This window comes from Haliaeetus albicilla, chromosome W, assembly GCF_947461875.1.
Source record: "Haliaeetus albicilla chromosome W, bHalAlb1.1, whole genome shotgun sequence".
In the NCBI taxonomy this organism is placed as follows: Eukaryota; Metazoa; Chordata; class Aves; order Accipitriformes; family Accipitridae; genus Haliaeetus; species Haliaeetus albicilla.
The window spans coordinates 19,468,893-19,488,716 of NC_091515.1; positions in this window are offsets into that span (position 1 = coordinate 19,468,893).

Here is a 19,824-nt window from a genome sequence, read left to right on the forward strand (position 1 = left end):
CAAAGACAAATAAAATCCATCAGGCACCAGAACAAGATCTAAATGATTTGTTTAAGCCTCCCCCTCGACCACAGGAACAGGATGCAGACTTGGATAGAACTCCGACCCCCCCAAGCAGTCCTGTATCTTCCTGTACTAGGAGGAAAATTACCTCAACAGCTCTACAAGTACCTCTCCGAGACGCGGTGGGGCCGGATGGTGGGACGATGTTAATCAAAGTACCCTTTTCTACTGCTGACCTAGGGGAATGGAAAAAGGTTGCAAAAGATTATAGGAGAGATCCGATAAGTGTAGCTAAGCATTTCCAATTTATTGTAAAACAGCATAACCCTGATTGGAAGGGTATACAGCTATTATTGGAATATAAGACTGAGACAGAGAAACAGCTGACTTTTTAAAAACAGCAGGGAACCTTGCTGAAGATCATTATAAGATTACAGGAGGGGACATTAAGGAATATTTCCCTCTCCAAGACCCAAAGTGGGATGTTAATAGATCTGCACATATGGAAAGATTGCAGGGGTATCAGGAGTGGATTACAAAAGGAATGGAGAGAGCAATCCCCAAAACTATAAATTGGTCAGCTTTATATGCAGTTAAACAGAGTCCTTCCGAGTCTCCATCCGAATTCCTGGATCAACTGAGGGATGTAATGCGCCGCAGCACACCGCTGGATCCTAGGTCAGAGGTAGGAATACAACAATTAGTCTCCCTGGTTTTGGGTCAGTCTACAGGGGATATAAGGCGCAAACTTCAGAAATTACGCCCTACAGAGAGTAGGAATTTAGAAATATTGTTGGATGAAGCATGGAGAGCATTTAGTAACAGAGAGGAAGGATATAGGCAAGGGCAAAGGAAATTAATGGCTGTTATTCAGGAAGAAAGAGGAAGAGGGCCTAGACAAGACTTGCCCCGACTGGGCAAGGATCAATGTGCTTTGTGTAAGAAATTCGGTCATTGGAAAAGGGAATGCCCAAGGAACAAGAAGGAGGATCAGAGGGCTCAAACAGGAAGAACGGTAGCCCCTGTGAAGGGAGACTGACGGGAACCTGGGGAATCTACCCTAGTGGATCCACTGGTTATAATTAAGCTAGGGAAAACACAACAAGAGGTAGAATTTTTGGTAGATACAGGAGCAACATACTCAGTTCTGAACCAAGCTTTGATGCCCCTGGGAAACGATTATGTCATGGTGAAAGGAGCGACTGGCCAAAGTGAAAAGGCATATTTTTGTAAACCTTTAGAATATAAATTAGGAAAACAGTGGGGCATTCATAAATTTTTATATTGTATTGGTTTTATGTGGCAAGGTTTTGGTAGCGGGGGGGGGTTACAGGGGTGGCTCCTGTAAGAAGCTGCTGGAAGCTTCCCCTGTGTTCGAAAGAGAGCGAGCCTATACCAGCTGGCTCTAAGACGGACCCGCCGCCGGCCAAGGCCGAGCCAATCAGTGATAGTGGTAACGCCTCTGTGATAACATTTTTAAGAAGGAAAAAAAAGTTGGGACGCGGAAAACAGCCACCGGAGAGAGGAGTGAGAACATGTAAGAGAAACAAGCCTGCGGACACCAAGGTCAGTGCAGAAGGAGGGGGAGGAGATGCTCCAGGCGCCGGAGCGAAGATTCCCCTGCAGCCCGTGGTGAAGACCCTGGTGAGGCAGGCTGTCCCCCTGCAGTCCAGGGAGGTCCATGGTGGGGCAGATATCCACCTGCAGCCCGTGGAGGACCCCACGCCGGAGCAGGTGGGTTCCTGAAGGAGGCTGTGACCCCGTGGGAACCCTGCGCTGGAGCAGGTTCCTGGCAGGACCTGCGGATCTGTGGAGAGAGGAGCCCACGGAGCAGGTTTTCTGGCAGGACTTGTGACCCCGTGGGGGACCCACGCTGGAGCAGTCTGTGCCTGAAGGACTGCACACCGTGGAAAGGACCCATGCTGGAGCAGTTCGTGAAGAACTGCAGCCCGTGGGAATGGCCCACGTTGGAGAAAGTTCGTGGAGGACTGTCTCCCGTGGGTGGGACCCCACGTTGGAGCAGGGGAAGAGTGTGACGAGCCCTCGCCCTGAGGAGGTGAAGCGGCAGAAAATAACATGTGATGACCGTAAACCCCATCCCTGTCCCCCTTGTGCCGCTGGGGGGGCTTGGTGGAGAAATCCGGGAGTGAAGTTGTGCCCGGGAAGAAGGGAGGGGTGGAGGGAAGGTGTTCTGAGATTTCGTTTTATTTCTCATTTACCTTACTCTGGCTGATTTGTAATAAAAAGTGAGCTAATTTTCCCTAAGCTGAGTCTGTTTTGCCCGTGATGGTAATTAGTGAATGATCTCTCCTGTCCTTATCTCGACCCGCAAGTTTTTTTTGTTATATTTTTCTCTCCCCTGTCCAGCTGAGGATGGGGGAGTGATAGAATGGCTTTGGTGGGCACCTGGCGTCCAGCCAGGGTCAACCCATCACAATGCCCAACTCCCCAAAGGCACTTTTGGGAAGGGACTTGTTGGAACAATTGGGAGCAAAAATTGTATTTGAAAAGGGAGAAATTACTCTGGAGGTAAAAGATCAGCAATATATTCAAATATTGAGCCTAACCTTAACCAGTCTCCCCTTAGAAGGAAACATTAACGAGGCCATCTTAAACCAAGTGTACCCAGGGGTATGGGCTACCGATGCACCTGGAAGAGCGAAAAGTGCTCCACCTGTTGAAGTTAGGATCAAGGAAGGCCAAAAGCTGGTAAGAATTAAACAATATCCCCTAAAGAAGGAAGACAGAGAAGGAATCCGGCCGGTGATAGAAAAATTTTTGCAGTTGGGATTATTAAAAGAGTGTGAGTCTGAATTCAATACCCCTATATTACCTGTTCGGAAGCCCGATGGGTCATATCGGGTGGTCCAAGACTTACGGGCGGTGAATAAGATAACTGAAGATCTTTACCCAGCAGTGGCGAACCCATATACCCTGTTGACCGTATTAACACCTGAATTGACTTGGTTTACTGTTTTAGATTTGAAGGATGCTTTCTTTTGCCTCCCTCTCCATGAAGCCAGCCAAAAATTATTTGCATTTGAATGGGAAAACCCCAAGAGTGGTCGAAAGACCCAGCTCACTTGGACGGTGTTGCCACAAGGATTTAAGAATAGTCCTACCATTTTTGGCAATCAGCTTGCAAAAGACTTAGAATCCTGGGAAGCCCCGTCTGAGGAGGGGAAGCTATTGCAGTATGTGGATGATATCCTGATCGCCACCAAGACAGAGAAAGATTGTATAATATGGACGCCACTGAGCAGAGACACCTTGAATGGAATAAGGAGACCGAACGAGCCTTTGAGCTACTGAAAAAGGCTTTGATGTCGGCCCCAGCCTTAGGACTCCCAGATGTGAGTAAGCCGTTTCTTCTTTACTCACACGAGAAGCAGGGCATTGCCCTGGGAATATTAGCACAAAACCTGGGCCCATATCGATGGGCAGTTGCCTACCTCTCCAAGCAGTTAGACATGACTGCAAAAGGTTGGCCTGGATGCTTGCAGGCAGTTGCGGCTGTGATACTGAATATACAGGAAGCCCGAAAGTTTGCTCTGGGCCAGAAAATGACTGTTTTGGTGTCTCACACAGTATCAGCAGTACTGGAAGCAAAAGGTGGACACTGGCTCTCTCCACAAAGATTCCAGAGATATCAAGCTATACTGGTAGAGCAGGATGATGTGGAGATTGTAGTCACTAACATTGTCAGTCCAGCTTCTTTTCTCAGCGGGAACACAGGAGAACCAGTACATCATGACTGTTTGGAGACCATCGAAGCAACATACGCAAGTTGCCCAGACCTGAAAGACAGCCCCATGGAAAACGGAGAAACCTGGTTCACAGACGGAAGCAGTTATGTCCTAAATGGTAATCGACATGCGGGATACCCCGTCACCACCAGCCAAGAGGTAATAGAATCAGGGGCTTTGCCCGTGAACACCTCCGCACAGAAGGCAGAAATAATTGCTCTAACCCGCGCCCTGGAATTGGCCCAGGGCAAAGTTGTGAACATTTATACAGACTCAAAATATGCCTTTGGAGTTATACACGCACATGGAGCAATTTGGAAGGAGAGAGGACTATTGAGTTCTCAAGGGAAAAATATCAAACACGCAGAAGAAATTCTGAAGTTACTGGAAGCTGTCCAGCTCCCTAAGAAAGTAGCAATTATGCATATTAAGGCACACCAGAAAGTGAGCTCAGATTTGGAAAAAGGGAATGAGCTGGCGGACAGAGAGGCAAAACAAGTGGCCAAAACAAAGGTAAAAATAGAAGGGGCCTTAATTCCTGATAGGCAGATTTCCCTAGAAGGTAAGCCAGAATACACTAAGGAAGACCAAAAGCTCATTACAGATTTAGAAGGGTCATATAATGAAGAGGGGTGGGCTCATACCCCACAGGGAAAGCTAATCGTTCCCTCTTGCTAACTGTGGCATCTGGCTCGGGAGGAACATAGGAAAAGGCTTTGGGGAACAGAGGCTCTGTATAAACATTTGATAAGGGAAATTGTGGCTAGAAATTTATACACCACGGTGAGACAGGTGACACAACAGTGTGATCTTTGCCTCCAGACTAATCCTAAGAATACCCCCAAACTAGAAATGGGCCAGATTGGAAAAGGCCATGGGCCTGGACAGCAATGGCAAATTGACTTCACAGAACTTCCAAGAAAAGGGGGGTATCGATATTTACTAGTATTAACTGATACCTTTTCAGGTTGGCCAGAAGCATTCCCAACAAGAACGGCTAAAGCTCAGGAGGTAACTAAAATACTGGTACAAGAGATAATACCACGTTTTGGGGTTCCAGCAACCATGTCCTCTGACAGAGGACCACATTTTGTCTCAAGAATAGTACAACAAATTAGCCGCCATTTGGGTATAGATTGGCAGCTTCATACTCCATATCACCCCCAGTCGAGTGGTCAAGTGGAAAAAATGAACCACTTAATCAAACAGCAAATTGTGAAATTAGGACAAGAAGCAAATCTGACATGGCCTCAGTCTCTCCCTTTAGCCCTTCTGCGTATACAAACAAGACCAAGAGCGAAAGAAGGACTGAGCCCCTTTGAAATTCTGTATGGACAACCCTATGGGATACAGAGAGGGGTGTCTGTACAAGCGGGGGATGAAATTATGACTTCTTACATGGTGGCATTAGGTAAGCAACTTAATAAAATCAGGAAGCATGTGGTAGGGACTCGAGGGAGAGGTTTGGATGGGCCTGTACATAATATACAACCAGGAGATTATGTGTATATAAAGTCTCTTACAGAAAAAACTCTGGAGCCGCAGTGGGAAGGACCATTTCAAGTACTACTTACCTCCTTCACCGCGATTAAGATCAAGGAACAGAGCGCCTGGATCCATCACACTAGGGTGAAGAAGGCACCCAAAGGACAATGGACTTCACAGGAAAAAGGACTTTGAAGCTCAAATTTGTGAGACATTGATTGTCATGCTCCTGAGTTGGACCTTGTCCAAGGGGCAGGCTTGGGATCGAAATACTTATTGAAATATGACAGAGAGTATCTCAAAAGTACTAAATTTATCAGATTGTTGGGTATGTAATCCCCTTCCTCGGGGGAACATGGAACTCCCCTTTTTAGGAATCCCGACCACAAATTGGACATCTCTTATTGAAGATGGGCCAGACAGGAATGGATCATGCCCTCATGGAAAGGGAAATACCCAGCAGGGACCCAACTTTGATCTGGAGGTGCCCAACCCTAAAGAGGTCTTAATTACTGGCCGTTGCTTAAATATTACTGATAATATTTGGGGAGACATGGATAATTGTAGCCTTGCAGAAAAATCTGGAAACTTTTGATAAAGGAAAATTAGAACGTCTTGGACTAAACTTAAGTATCAGTTTCTATTATATCCGGAAACCAAAGGGGGGGGCCAGGAAAGAAGGGGCGAGAACAAGACAGAAGGGAGATGCATCTCGGTCCAAGATGCAACATAGGGCCCGGATACTGGTGGCTCTGTGGGGATGGCAGGGCCAGAAAGAGTTTACCCCAGAACTGGAAGGGACACTGTGTTCGAGGGTACCTTGCACCTCAGACCAGTATATTCGAGGGAGCTTCGCCTCCCCGAGGGTTTTTGAGAACACCTTGGCTCCGTTTAAAACGGACTGAAAACCCACTAGTTATTCGAGGTACTGGGTACCATAGTTTTGTCCGATGGTTAATCCCCTCTTTAGGGGTAAGCAAGTTGGAGAAAGCTATCGTGAATATATCTGCTACATTAGAGATTATAGAAAGTGCTACAATTGATGCAATTCGAGGGCTGCAACTGGAAATACAATCCCTAAGTAAAGTAGTACTCCAAAATAGAATGGGATTGGACATGCTTTTAGCAAAAGAAGGGGGCTTATGTGTAGTTATAAACTAAACTTGCTGTACCTATATCAATCAAAACCAACGAATTGAAACAGATCTTGAGGAGATATGGGAAAAGACTAAAATACTACATGAAGTTTCCCAAGATGACACTTCTTGGGGCTTGACAGGCATATTAGAAAAACTAACCTCCTGGTTGCCAAATTTGACATGGTTAAAGCAGTTGTTTGTCACTATAATAATCATCATTCTCTTGTCTGTGGTCCTTTGCATAGTGGTTTGATGTGGCCTTTTGTGCTGTAAGAGTACAGGAGACTCTTACAGTGAATGGAAAAAGAATCAGTTACGACGAAAACTCGAGACCAACAAATACTTTGAGAGGATGCTAGATAGGGAAACAATGTATTAGAAGTACTAGGATTAAATATAGTAAAAGAATTTACTATTTTCTAGAAAAGGGGGGACTGAGACAAGGGGAGTCAAAAGAATCTCAGTAGACATAATAAAGGGGGATGAAAGATGATGTTTAGTGCTTACATTGTTGAAATTAGCTGAGGTAGAGACAGTCCTTGATAAGAAGAGCTGGTCCCAAGAACCAGCCAATGAGGTAAAGACAGTCCTTGATAAGAAGCAGGAGCAGGCCCCAAGAGCCAGCTAAGACTGGTCTTGCGGCTTGGGTGAATACCAAGAAATCACTGAGCCTGCGCAAGGAAAGAGGTTACTAGCGGTGACGAAGACGAGTCATCTATCTTCATCTCTGCGACCACCAGACAACCACCATAAAGAGGCCCTGCGCAGGCGCAGTTGAGAGGAGACTATGGAAATGACCTCTCGGAGCTAATTTTAATATGAAGTGGGGATAGGTCATGCATATGTATAGGCGTATTGTGAATATGTAATACCTGACTGTATAAACTTGAGGCGAACTGCCGAGTCGGGCGCGCACGACTTTGGTGGGACTCCCCCCCCGTGCTGCCCAGCGCTGAATGAACATACCTACTTTACAATCTCACTGATTGTGGAGTCTGTTTTCCGCACGTCCCCACAATATAAATCCTCTGTTCTTTTATTGAGAGGTCGGCTGCTGTTGCCAAATCCAGCCCGGCACTCCCTGTAGTTGCGGGCTGGAGGTCATAGATGGTTCTTGCGTGCTGCCTGTTTGTGTAGCAGTCCCATCGGTTAGTGGTGCCTCCACTGAATTCCAGACCCTGTTGGTTTGCGGGGCACTGGGTCTCGCACCCCTCCTGTAGTTTCCCTGGAAGATATTACCTTCTTTGTCAAATTTCAATTTGTGTTGATTCGCCCAATGATATCCTTTACTACAATGAGGGCAGAAGTGATTTACAGGTTTATCACGTTTGGATTTTTGTCGCTTAGGACATTGCTTAGTCATATGTCCCAATTTTCCACACTCAAAACATTTCAAAGTAACTTGATTAACATTTAGTTGCTGTGACAGTGCAGCAGCTAACATGTTAGCTCTATGAGTTTCTGTCCCTATATTTTGACATATCTTAATATACTGCCCAATGTCAGCAGCTCTTCCTTTAACTGATTTCAGTACAGCCTGACAGCCTGTATTTGCATTCTCATAAGCCAACTGAAATAATAATGCTTTTGCAGCTTCCTGATTTTCTACCTGCCATGTTATCGCGGCTTGAAGGCGATCAATAAAAGATACATATGGTTCCTGAGAGCCCTGTCGTATAGAGGCAAATGAAGTGGTACTTTGCCCAGTTTGGGGTACATGTCGTATAGCCATGATTGCAATATGAGCGGCTTGATCGAAAACTTGCTTTGGCAAAGCTGCTTGTGCCTGAGGTGTAATGTAAGGGCCTGTTCCTTGTAACATGTTTTGATCTATAAGTATCCCTGATGACAAGTTGTCCATAATTTGTTCCACTGACAAATCATTGTATTCTAATTGCCATACAGAATACTGAGCAGAAGTCAACACCGTTTTCATAAGCAATTTCCAGTCCCAAGGAGTCATAGTATAAGTTCCTCCAATTGCTTCCACTAGTCCCATTGTAAATGAATTGTGTAACCCATTTTCACGAATTGATTTCCATAATTCTTTTATCATTTCATAAGGTAAACCGTCATGCTGTGGTGGAGTATGGGGTTTGTATATAACAGGAAAAGTGAACATGGTATCACCTTGCTGTAGAGCTTTTTCTCGACAGCGTTGCATCAAGCTATGTGTATTTTTTCCCAAATCATTAAGTGAATTGTCACATTTTGTATCAAAGTCTGTTAAAGGCGGAGCTGAAGGCATTATAATGTTTTCTCCGCACCGCTGTAAAGCAGGAGCCACAGGATTAGACAGAGGCACAGAGTTAGAGGGATTAGTAGGAGAAGGAGATACAGGCAGTGCAGCAAAGCCAGGTTCCGTTTTAAGTTCTGCAAACCCTGGAGAGGGAGTACCAGGTGATTGGGGTGGGTGGGTGGGGGATGGCGGCGGCACAGCGGCGGCCATGGCGGACGCAGAGGCCATGGGAGGCAGCGGTGGTGAAGGTGCGGTGGCCGCGGCAGGCGGCGGCGGCAAAGGGGTTGCGAAAGCGGCGGGAGGCAGCGGCGAGGCGGCGGGGACCTGTATGCGGTGGTAAGGGTCGGCGACCCCGCGGAGCCCGTGTTGCCCACCCGCTGCCTGCCTGTCTGCCTGCCGGCGGGATGTGTGCATTAACGGTGTTAGTGCAGGCGGTGGTGGAGATAATGAGGGATATAAATCCAGCTCTTCTTCAGAATCCACCCTGCCTGATACAAAAGAATTATTATCAGAATCAGAATCCTGCTCATTAGCGGCCTGCTTACAGACTGTCTCCTCAAAAGCAGTATCAAGCTGCATTGGTATGATTTTCTCTGCCAGCTGTAAATGCACCAGCACAGTATAAATAAACCTCCATGTCATAATTAAATTTTCTGATACACAAAAGGCCAAAGTTTTTCACATTTGTAAATGCTCCCCAACTCTTTCCCAAACCTTGCTATCAAAAGTTCCCTTTGTGGGAAACCAGTTACAATTATCCTTTACCCATATTAAAAGCGAAGCAATTTGTCCCTCTGTTATTTTATACCCAGAAGCCCGTAAAATGTGCTGCAAAGTGTTTCAGTAGAGCTTATGCTCCTGGGAAACTGATTGCCCCATGCTACCGCAATCTCACAACTCACCCGTTCCACAGGGGTTGCTGTTACCTATTTTCTCGGAGTCGTGGCCACTTCTTCAAAACTCTCCCCATTAGATTACATGGTCTCCGCAGTGAAGGGGAATCACATCTTTTCTTCTTCTCTCAATCACGTCGTTTTCTTCTCTTAATTGTGCTGGCTTCTTCTCTCCATCACGTCGTCTTCTCTCGATCACGTCGTCTTCTTCTCTCGATCACGTTGGGGTCACCATCTGTGGTGACTCAATCAAGATCTCAAGCTCTCTGTGCAAGATTCCCTTTATTTCACAAAAGAATCCAACTTATATATGTTTCAACAAAGATCTAGAAAGAACTAACGGCATACAGCCAATACTACTAACACAGGAGGGCATATCTGGCCCAGCTGGGATGTTTGCCAGTCCTCAGAACAGTTAAAGATAAAAACATTCCATACACATACTCGTGACTGTCTTCAGCCACATCTTCCCAGGCCTACACAAGGCCATCCTCCAACCTGACCTTGTGAAACTAGTTCTTCAAAGGCTTGGCAAACATGCAGCACAACAAATTCTAACAGTCACTCTTGAAAACAAATGCCAGGTGTTCTGAGCTGCTCCCACATTGGGGTGTAAAGTCCCAGGTTATGGGAGGTGATAAACTGTTGCGGAGGATCCACAGGGGACATCACACACAGACTAATGTGATCAAGTGAAGTCCATCTACTACAACGTTTGACACAGTTATATACCTTATGCACTTGTGCACGCGCCTTATACAATACTCTAATTGGTACAATACCCCGGTTCACGCGACACTATCTTATCCTCTATTGGCTGTGCAAGCTTCTTCACGAGGTGTCCAGCAGTTACTTATCTCATTCTTCGGCATCCAGGAGTTGTTTGTCAGGCTCTTCTTATCTTCCTTTTTCCCAGCGTACAAGGACACAGCGTCCTTGTCTGCTCCAGCACTTTGTAAACTTATGCTTCGTTCCCACCTAACGGCTGGATTGCTCACATGCCTTTGCCCAGCCAAGAAATCCTCAACAATTCCCCCTTTTTGTTTTTGAGCAATCCAGGCTTCCTTAATAACTTGGGATGCCATTTTTCCTTAACAAGCTGAACAAGGTAAAATTATTACAACAGCTAAAATCACAATAACTACAATAATGCCCATAATTCTTTGAGCCAACCCATTACCCCTAATGACCCAAACCATGAGGACTATGAGGAAGATGAACCATCCATACATTCTTGTGCCGTCTTGCTCCGCGAACTCAGCCCAGCAATCGGTAGGTGCCAGCTTTCCGTGGGCGTCCCCACAGAGGCAACGATGGCCTCACCGTACACCAGCCCGATGCTCTTTGGAAAATCCCAGTATTTATACATTTGCAGAGGAACGGGTTTCAGCACACGTGGCCAGTGGGTGCCAAAAGTCCATCTCGGTTGCAATCTATGACGCATGCGCTCACTGGCCAGGCGCGCTGCACGAGTCATAGCCATCTTGTCTATTGGTTCATGGGCTTTATGATGTGGTTGCGGTGCACAGAGAATCTTGACCTGTTATGTTAGCCAAGGTGACCTATACATTAGTTTTTGACTGAGGTGGTATTCATATTGCCACACCATCTAGGATGTTCCAGATGATGATGGTCGTACAAATCGAACAGGAGTCCGTCGTGGGCCTGTATCTGTGGAAACACAATCAACCTCGTTCCCAGGTTATTAATGGAAATAGACCTTACCCCTAATTTTGGCTTTAACTAACTTTTACGTTTACCCCACGCTGTCTTCCCGTAATCACACTATGTTTAATCAAATTATGCTTAACACACCTTTTACCTAAAGCAAGTTCTACATACAATAAGGCACGCTGTTCTAAAAACCTCTCTGAAGGACTCAATGTCCGCTAGTCCTCTAAAGTGTAATACTCTATTAGTTAGAATCTGTCGGATCAGTGGCTCCAGCACCCGCCGGTGCCGTCCCAGTTGCCGTTGGGACAATTCCGGGTCCAGCATCAGTGCGAAGCCATGGCTTGACCCACTTAGCCGGGATCCAGCGAAGGCCTCGATCTGTAAGCAGACACATATACCCTCTCCCAGTAAGTTTTACTTCTGCTGGTCCGCACCATTGCCCGGATTCTGGGTCCTTATACATTACCATGATTCCTGTACTTTGTTGCGTCCTTTCCGCCTGTAAAAGAGCATGATGCACTACCATTGGTGGGTCTTTGTGATCACCTGTCAATCTAAGATAATTTAGCACAAATAAGGCTTTGGCCAATCGCTCCTCTGGAAGTAAGCCCTGGGTTCCCCCCTTTTGTCTTTGCAGCATGCTCTTTAAGGTTTGGTTGGCCCGTTCGACAATAGCCTGTCCTGTGGGAAGATGTGGAATACCCGTACCATGGTGAATTCCCCACAAATTACAAAATCGAGGAAATCGTGTAGAACCATAGGCTGGGCCGTTGTCCGTCTTAATTTCTTTAGGCACACCCAGCACTGCAAAAGAAGCGTGAAGATGTCATTCAATATGAAAGGCCATTTCTCCAGTTTGTGCCGTGGCCCACATGGCAGCAGAATAGGTATCAATACACACATGCACATAACGCTTTGCACCAAACCACATGACATGGGTGACATCCATTTGCCACAACTGCAATGGCAAAAGACCTCGTGGGTTAACCCCACAGCCCAAGCCCAGCCCTTCCTTTTGACAATCGGGGCATGCTTTGACGATACCTTGGGCATCAGTGAGTGGTAAGTCAAATTGCTTTGCTAACATCCTAGCGGGTTGGTGCAAGAACGCATGTGATTGCCGTGCTTGTTGAAAACAATTCCCTGGAGGAGGCTCCCATGCCGCTGCAACCAATTGGTCAGCTCTGTCATTTCCCGTTTCTCATCTGCACGTGCGCTCGTACCCAAGAGTTCTACCAGAGGGGCCATATCATCATTAGTGATACCGCAAAGATTCCGCACCCACTGGATATCTCCCACAAGCTTCTGGACATCATGTACCGTTGAAATTTCTAACATTGCCAGCATCTATGTGCCACCCCAAATACTTCCAAGGTGCTGCCTTTTGCACCTTTTCAGGAGCGATTATTAATCCGTGATGTCTTAAGATGTCCTGCAATTGAGTTAAAATTTCATCCTGTGGCAAGTTCCTTCCCGCTATCAAAATGTCATCCATATAATGATAAATAATTAACTGAGGAAACTGTTTTCTTACAGGCTCTAATGCCCAGGCCACATATACCTGACACATCGTGGGGGAATTGCGCATTCATTGCGGTAACACGACCCAATGGTATCTCTTATAGGGCTCTGCCTTGTTAATCGGTGGTACTGAAAAGGCGAACCGTTCAGCGTCATCTGGGTGCAAGGGAATGGTGAAAAAACAATCCTTTAGATCTATAATTAACAAATCCCATTCTTCTGGAAGCATAACTGGAGACGGCAAACCTGGCTGCAGGGCTCCCATACTGTGCATCACTGCATTCACAGCTCTGAGATCATGTAACAGTCTCCATTTCCCACTTTTCTTGGGAATAGTAAATATTGGTGTATTCCATGGACTAGTAGAAGGAACAACATGTCCCGCTCTCAATTGGTCCTCAACTAACTCTTGTATTTTTAGCAGCCTTTCAGAATTTAGCGGCTACTGATCAATCCAAACAGGCTCATCTGTTTTCCAGCTAATTTTCAGGATTGGCTGCCCCTCAGTGACCGCTCCTAAAAAGGATGGGTCACTAACATTGCCTTCATTTGGCTCAATAAATCACGGCCTATGAGGCCAAACAATTCAGTTGGGGTAGTCATGACATACGGACGCGTCATAACGTGTTCACCGTCAGGGAACACAAATGTAATGGGTAGCTGACTTACTAAGGTGGCTTGTGTGCCCCCTATCCCTGCAATGCCAAAATTTGGATTGATCAATGGCCATGATGGAGGCCAAATATATCGTGAAATAATCGTAACATCAGCTCCTGTATTGATTGTCATTGGTTTCTTGATGATAACTCCGTCAGGCCCTTCCAATTGCACTACCTTTTCTGGTTTACCTCTTGTTATGTCCATGGCAAGGTATACCTGCGGTTTCCCTGTGGAGCCAAATCCACCATCTCCACGTTGTACTTCACCTGGGTTCGGAACACACGACCTGAATGGAACTAATTGTGCTATTCTGGTACCTTTAGGAATAGAAACAGGAGGGATTAAAACATGAATCATAATTTTCACAGTCCCACAAAAATCTGCATCAATAAGCCCTGGGACTACCAAAATTCCTTTTAGAGCTGTTGAAGATCGTCCCATCACAAATGCACTAAGCCCGAGCCCCAGTGGTCCCTTTATGTTGCTATCCACCAAGTGTACCCCTGTGTCCATCAACGTAATGTCTACTGCGGTTTCCACATCCACTCTGGAGCTCCCTGCAGTGGCGGATCTGGTGGTTGCGAGGCTGCCTGAGGGCTGGCAGCCCAAGCCCCTTGCGTTTGTGTCGTCGTGCGAGGGGCCTTCGCGGTCGGTGTAAAGTTTCCCTTCTTCCTATATTCTTGGTGGTATTGTCATCTTTCTTAGCAGAAGCTGTACATTTGCTCCTAATGTGTCCACGTTTGCCACAGTTAAAACACTTGACCAGGGGTGTCGTACTGGCCTTATGCTTCTTTGTAGCTCCTTGTGGAGCTGCGACAACATAGGCTGTTTTCTGTGAGTCCACTGCTCGATCCATGTATTCTAGCATATCAACGACGGCTGCATTTCTTGGCAAATTACACAATGCTTTGCGTGTCTTTTCAGTAGCGTTTTCAAAAGCGAGCATTTTGAACATCTTTTCTTTCATGCCCTCGTTCATGTCAGGGTGGTCATAGATTGCCCTATGCAGTCTATTAATAAACTGTGCGAAAGGTTCGTTAGGCTCCTGTTTCACCTGAGTAAAAGTATGGCTTCGCATATTGTCTGGTATGGTAAGAAAAGCTTGATATGCCAAGATCTGTGATAGGTGATGAACCTCAGTGATACACTGTAACTGAGCATTCCCTGATGCGAAGGGTCCAGAACCCATCAGCATCTGCGTGGTTACTCCCCATAAGGGATCTGTTTGTTGTCGTGGTGTTGCTTGTTCCCGACCACAGAGCGTCTCCCACTGTCGGAAAAACACTAACATTTCGGAGGGCTCCAAAACCAAATGTGCTATCTGTTTAATATCTTGAGGTATCAGCGTATCAGCAGAAAAAATGAATTGCAGTATTCGGTGAGCTAACGCAGATTTGATTCCGTACTGACTCACAGCATTCTTTAATTTCTCAATGACCTTCCAGTCAAACGCTTCCCATTTTTTCTGTCCATTTAATGCAATAACTGGGAATGCTTGGAGCATAGTCCCTTCTATAATGGCATCTTTTATTACTCCCCTCCAATGTCTCTGACTTTCTTCTTGCAGCGGCTACTGCAGGCGACTCCACGTCTATCGCGGGCACAGTTGGTTTCACCGTCTCTGGTTCCGAGAGGCGGGATGGATGAAAGGGCGGTGGCGGGGGCCCGGATGGTTCTGCCCGGGGGCCGGCCGCGGCCGCGACTGGCGGCGGCCGCTCCATGGCCGGCTGTCACGCGCCGCTGCAAGTGGGCGGTGGGGGGGGCGGAAAGGGAGGGGAGGAGGGAGGGGAGGAGGGAGGGGGCGGGAGGGGAGGGGCCGAGGGAGGTGCCGGAGGGGGTGGCGAGAAGGGGGCGGGAGGGGGAAGCGGGGCCGGTATACGGCGAGAATCTTCGATCTCTTGCCCTCTCGGTTCATCCTTTCGGGAGGATGACCGTTTCTCCCTCACTTCTGGTTCTTCCAACTGTACTGTCAGTTTTTGTAATTGGTTCACCATCTCCCTCAGCTCTTCCATCACACCACCCGATGGAGATGGTTCCCTCTCCCCCGCAATCTGTTTATCCGCATTAGTCACCCCCAAGTCTGTCGGCTTTGGATCTGTCGGGCGAAAATCGGCCCCCCCTAATTCCCCTGTTTCTTGCGGAGTAACAGACGGGGGAATTTTTTGGCACCAACGGCCTGGCTGGGTATAGGCAAAGGCTGTGTCTGTGCAGGCGTCTCAGCGTTAACGGAGATGGATGTTAGGGGGGGTGGAGATAGTTGTGTAGAGAATGTCCCCCCAACTCCAGCGGGGTGGGCTGACGCGGCAGCCGTGGAGGCAGCAGAGGGGGTCACCGCCGCGCGGGCAGCGGCCGCTGCCTGCCGGTCCGCCCTCATTGTCTCCAGTGTGTCTCGAATTACCTTCCAGTGCTCTGCGTATTTTTTCATCTCCTTTACCTTACCCCCCCTGCAGCTAGTAGCGTCCCACAGCGCCTTGCCTATATTATCCCAGGTCGCTTCTTCAAACGCGACATTTACACTCGGGATAAGTTCTTTCTTCCAGGCCCATAAAAGTAACCCCTTTAACACAGAATTATCGAATTTCAGTCTTCTCTCAGAGAGAAAATGACGAAGGAGCTTTAGGACTGCTTCCTGCCTTTTGTCCAACCCCATCTCCTTCTGCGACCGCTCACCTGATCAGGGTGAGATTCAAGCTTTCGCGCGTCTCCTTGTTTTCCCAGCTCAGGGCGAGATTCAAAGTTACGCACGTCCCAGCTCAGCTGAAGCTCATGCCGTGCTTCCCAGCTTAGCTGAAGCTCGCGCCATCCTGCTGGGGCAGCAGGAACACTCTCGGCCGGCTCCTCCGCTCCCTCGTTGGTTCAGCTGCACCAGAAATTCTCGTAGAGATGATAAAGTGCTGATCTGAGGGTCCCTGTTCGGGCGCCAAATGTTGCGGAGGATCCACAGGGGACATCACACACAGACTAATGTGATCAAGTGAAGTCCATCTACTACAACGTTTGACACAGTTATACACCTTATGCACTTGTGCACGCGCCTTATACAATACTCTAATTGGTACAATACCCCGGTTCATGCGACACTATCTTATCCTCTATTGGCTGTGCAAGCTTCTTCACGAGGTGTCCAGCAGTTACTTATCTCATTCTTCGGCATCCAGGAGTTGTTTGTCAGGCTCTTCTTATCTTCCTTTTTCCCAGCGTACAAGGACACAGCGTCCTTGTCTGCTCCAGCACTTTGTAAACTTATGCTTCGTTCCCACCTAACGGCTGGATTGCTCACATGCCTTTGCCCAGCCAAGAAATCCTCAACAATAACCATCCTAGGAACCTGCCCAAATCCTTCCACACACACTGCCTGCCACCCAGGGACCGGTCGCTTAAGGGCACGTTTCAGTATTGCCTCACCCAAAAGTTCTCTTCTCATACCAGGACAAGACCAGATTCCACAATACCCATAATATGCCAACAGTATTAATTAGTAGTACATCCACATGATTCTCAGGTAGGGACAGGGATATGTGTTCCCTGATTTTCTCCACAAGATAGCTCCCCCAGCACAGCAAGGCCATCAGTGCCAGGGCAAAGCACATAGTCATTATTTGCATTAACATGTTCCCAAGCTCAGCAAAATAGAGATAAGCAAAGCAACCAAGAAAATCTGTGACCTGCACAGGAGCTAGCACTGAATAACTACTATAGCTATGGCACAATTAATACAAAATTGCCATTGTCTCGAGCCCTGCTTTGGGCACCAAAAAGGGCTGTAGTGGGCTGATCTTGGCTGGACGCCAGGTGTCCACTAAGCCGTTCTATCACTCCCCTCCTCAGCAGGACAGGGAGGGGAGAAAATAAGATGGAAAAAACCTCGTGGGTCAAGATAAATGCAGTTTAATAAAGTAAAAGCAAAGGCCGTGTGCGGAAGCAAAGGAAAACAAAAGATTTATTCTCTACTTCCCATCAGCAGATGATGTCCAGCCACTTCCCGGGAAATAGGGCTTCAGTACGCATAGCGGTTGCTCTGGAAGACAAATGTCATAATAACAATGCAATTATAGCGAGTGCATCACTATTTTTAAAGAAAAACCTCCATCATCCCCACTATTTCCTGGAATCACCTTTAGTGATTTCAGACACATAGAAAAGAATTAAAAATAGAAGCAGAAATAAGTAAATGGGAGACAGCTGTGATTGTTGGCAAAGTTTCTGTTGCTTCCTTCCTATAATATTTATAGATTACATCACCTGCACATTGTTGTCTATATGATCATCTATAACTCTGTATCTGCACTTTCAAAGCCAGTCACTGCCTACCCCAGCTTGCCTTGCAGCTCCTACCGAATGTTGAGATGCCAAATAAAATGCAGGAGATGGGCCTTTTCCTGAGCTTCTAGCACCCAGTAGAACCAGCGCAGCCACACAGACAGAGCTCCTGTCAAAGCATGCAAGCACACAGGTTTCCAGCTGCGGGGTGTGTGCAGGGATATTCCCAGAGGTGGAGGATGATAGCAAGCACACCTGTGGGAGGTGTGACCAGGTAGATGAACTGCTCCGCCTGGTGGCCAAACTTCAGGAGGAGGTGGGCAGACTGAGGAGCATCCGAGAGTCTGAGATGGAGATCGACCAATGGAGCTGTGCTCTGCCATCTCTGGTAGACACAAGCCAACTCGGCATGGCCACTACTAAGGTAGGTTCAGGTTCTGTTTTGTGCCAGGAGGAAGGCAGCATTATGAGGGATAGGAAGGAGTGGAAGCAGGTTACTGCACAGAGCTGTAAGAGGAACCCCTCCTTACCCTTTCAGCTACCTTTACAGAATAGGTATGAGGCTCTGGGTATGGTAGACGAAGCGCATGATGAGATAGATGAGGAGGAACCTATGCAAGTACTCTCACCAAAGTCAGATCAACCAACCCCTCACAACAAGACCTGCATTAAGACCAGTACGAGAAGAAACAATGGCGAGTTATGGTCATCGGTGACTCCCTCCTGAGGGGAACAGAAGCACCCATTTGCAGCCCCAACCCTCTTTTCAGGGAAGTTTGCTGCCCGAATCAGGGATGTCACCAGATGACTGATGAGCTTAGTACAGCCTTCAGACTATTATCTACGCCTGCTCTTTCATGTGGACACTAATGACATTGCAACAAGAAGTCCAAGGTCGATTAAAAGAGATTTCAGGGCCCTGGGAAGAATGCTAAAAGATTCAGGAGCGCAGGTAGTGTTTTCCTCAATCCTCCCAGTAATGGGGAGAGACTTTGGAAGAAACAGACAAGCCCAGGATATCAATACCTGGCTCCAGGACTGGTGCTTCCGCCAGAACTTTGGGTTTTATAACCGTGGAACAGTCTTTGAAACACAAGGTATGCTGGGGCCTGACAGGATCCACCTGTCCTGATGGGGGAAACACTTTGCTTATAAGCTGGCAGGACTGACTGAGAGGGCTTTAAACTAGAATCGATGGGGGAAGGGGATACCATCAGGAGAGCTGAAGGTAAGCCAAGGGTTGGCATAGCATCCCCTGAGGGTGGCAATGCTAGTGGGAACATTTACACTGCTCCAGGGAGCACAGAAAGTTCAGGAGCACATCTGAAATGCTTTTATGCCAACACACACAGTATGAGAAACAAACAGGATGAACTGGAAGCATTGGTCAGTTCCCAGGGCTATGATGTCATTGGTATTAGTGAGACTTGGTGGAATGAGTCCCATGACTGGAGTGCTGGGATGGAGGGCTACAGGCTGTTCAGGAGGGATAGGCAAGGCAGGCAAGGTGGAGGAGCACCACTGTATGTAAGAGAGAGGCTTGACTGCACAGCCCTTACAGTTAGTGATGATGTGGTTGAGACCCTCTGGGTGAGGATTAGGGGAATGGAAAACAAAGCAGATGTGTAGTGGGTGTCTACTACCAATTGCCCAGCTAGGATGATAGCACTGATGAGTTATTCTATAGGCAATTAGGAAAAATCTCTGGATCGGTAGCCCTTGTCCTTATGGAAGATTTCAACTTCCCAGACATCAACTGGGAATATCATACTGCTGTGATGAGTAAGTCTGGGGAATTCCTGAAGTTTGTGGGAGATACAACTTCTTGTCACAAGTACTTAGGGATCCAACTAGGAAAGATGCCCTCCTAGACTTGTTTGTGAATAGAGAAGGACTCATGGGAGATGTGATGGTAGGTGGCTGTCTTGGCCACAGTGATCATGAAATGGCTGAGTTGTTTAAAATTTTCAGTGTACTGAGAAAAAAGGTCAGCAGAGTTGCTACCCTGGATTTCAAGAAAGCAAACTTTAAGCTACTCAGGGAGCTTCTTAGCAGTGTCCCCTCGGAATCTGCTTTTGAGGGGCTTAGGGGTCCATGAGTGCTGGTCAGTTTTCTAAAACCACCTTTAAAAAAAAAAAAAAAATCAGATTTGATTCTGAAGAGGGGAAGGAGGAAAAAAAAAAAAGTCTTTTCTAAAGAGAAGA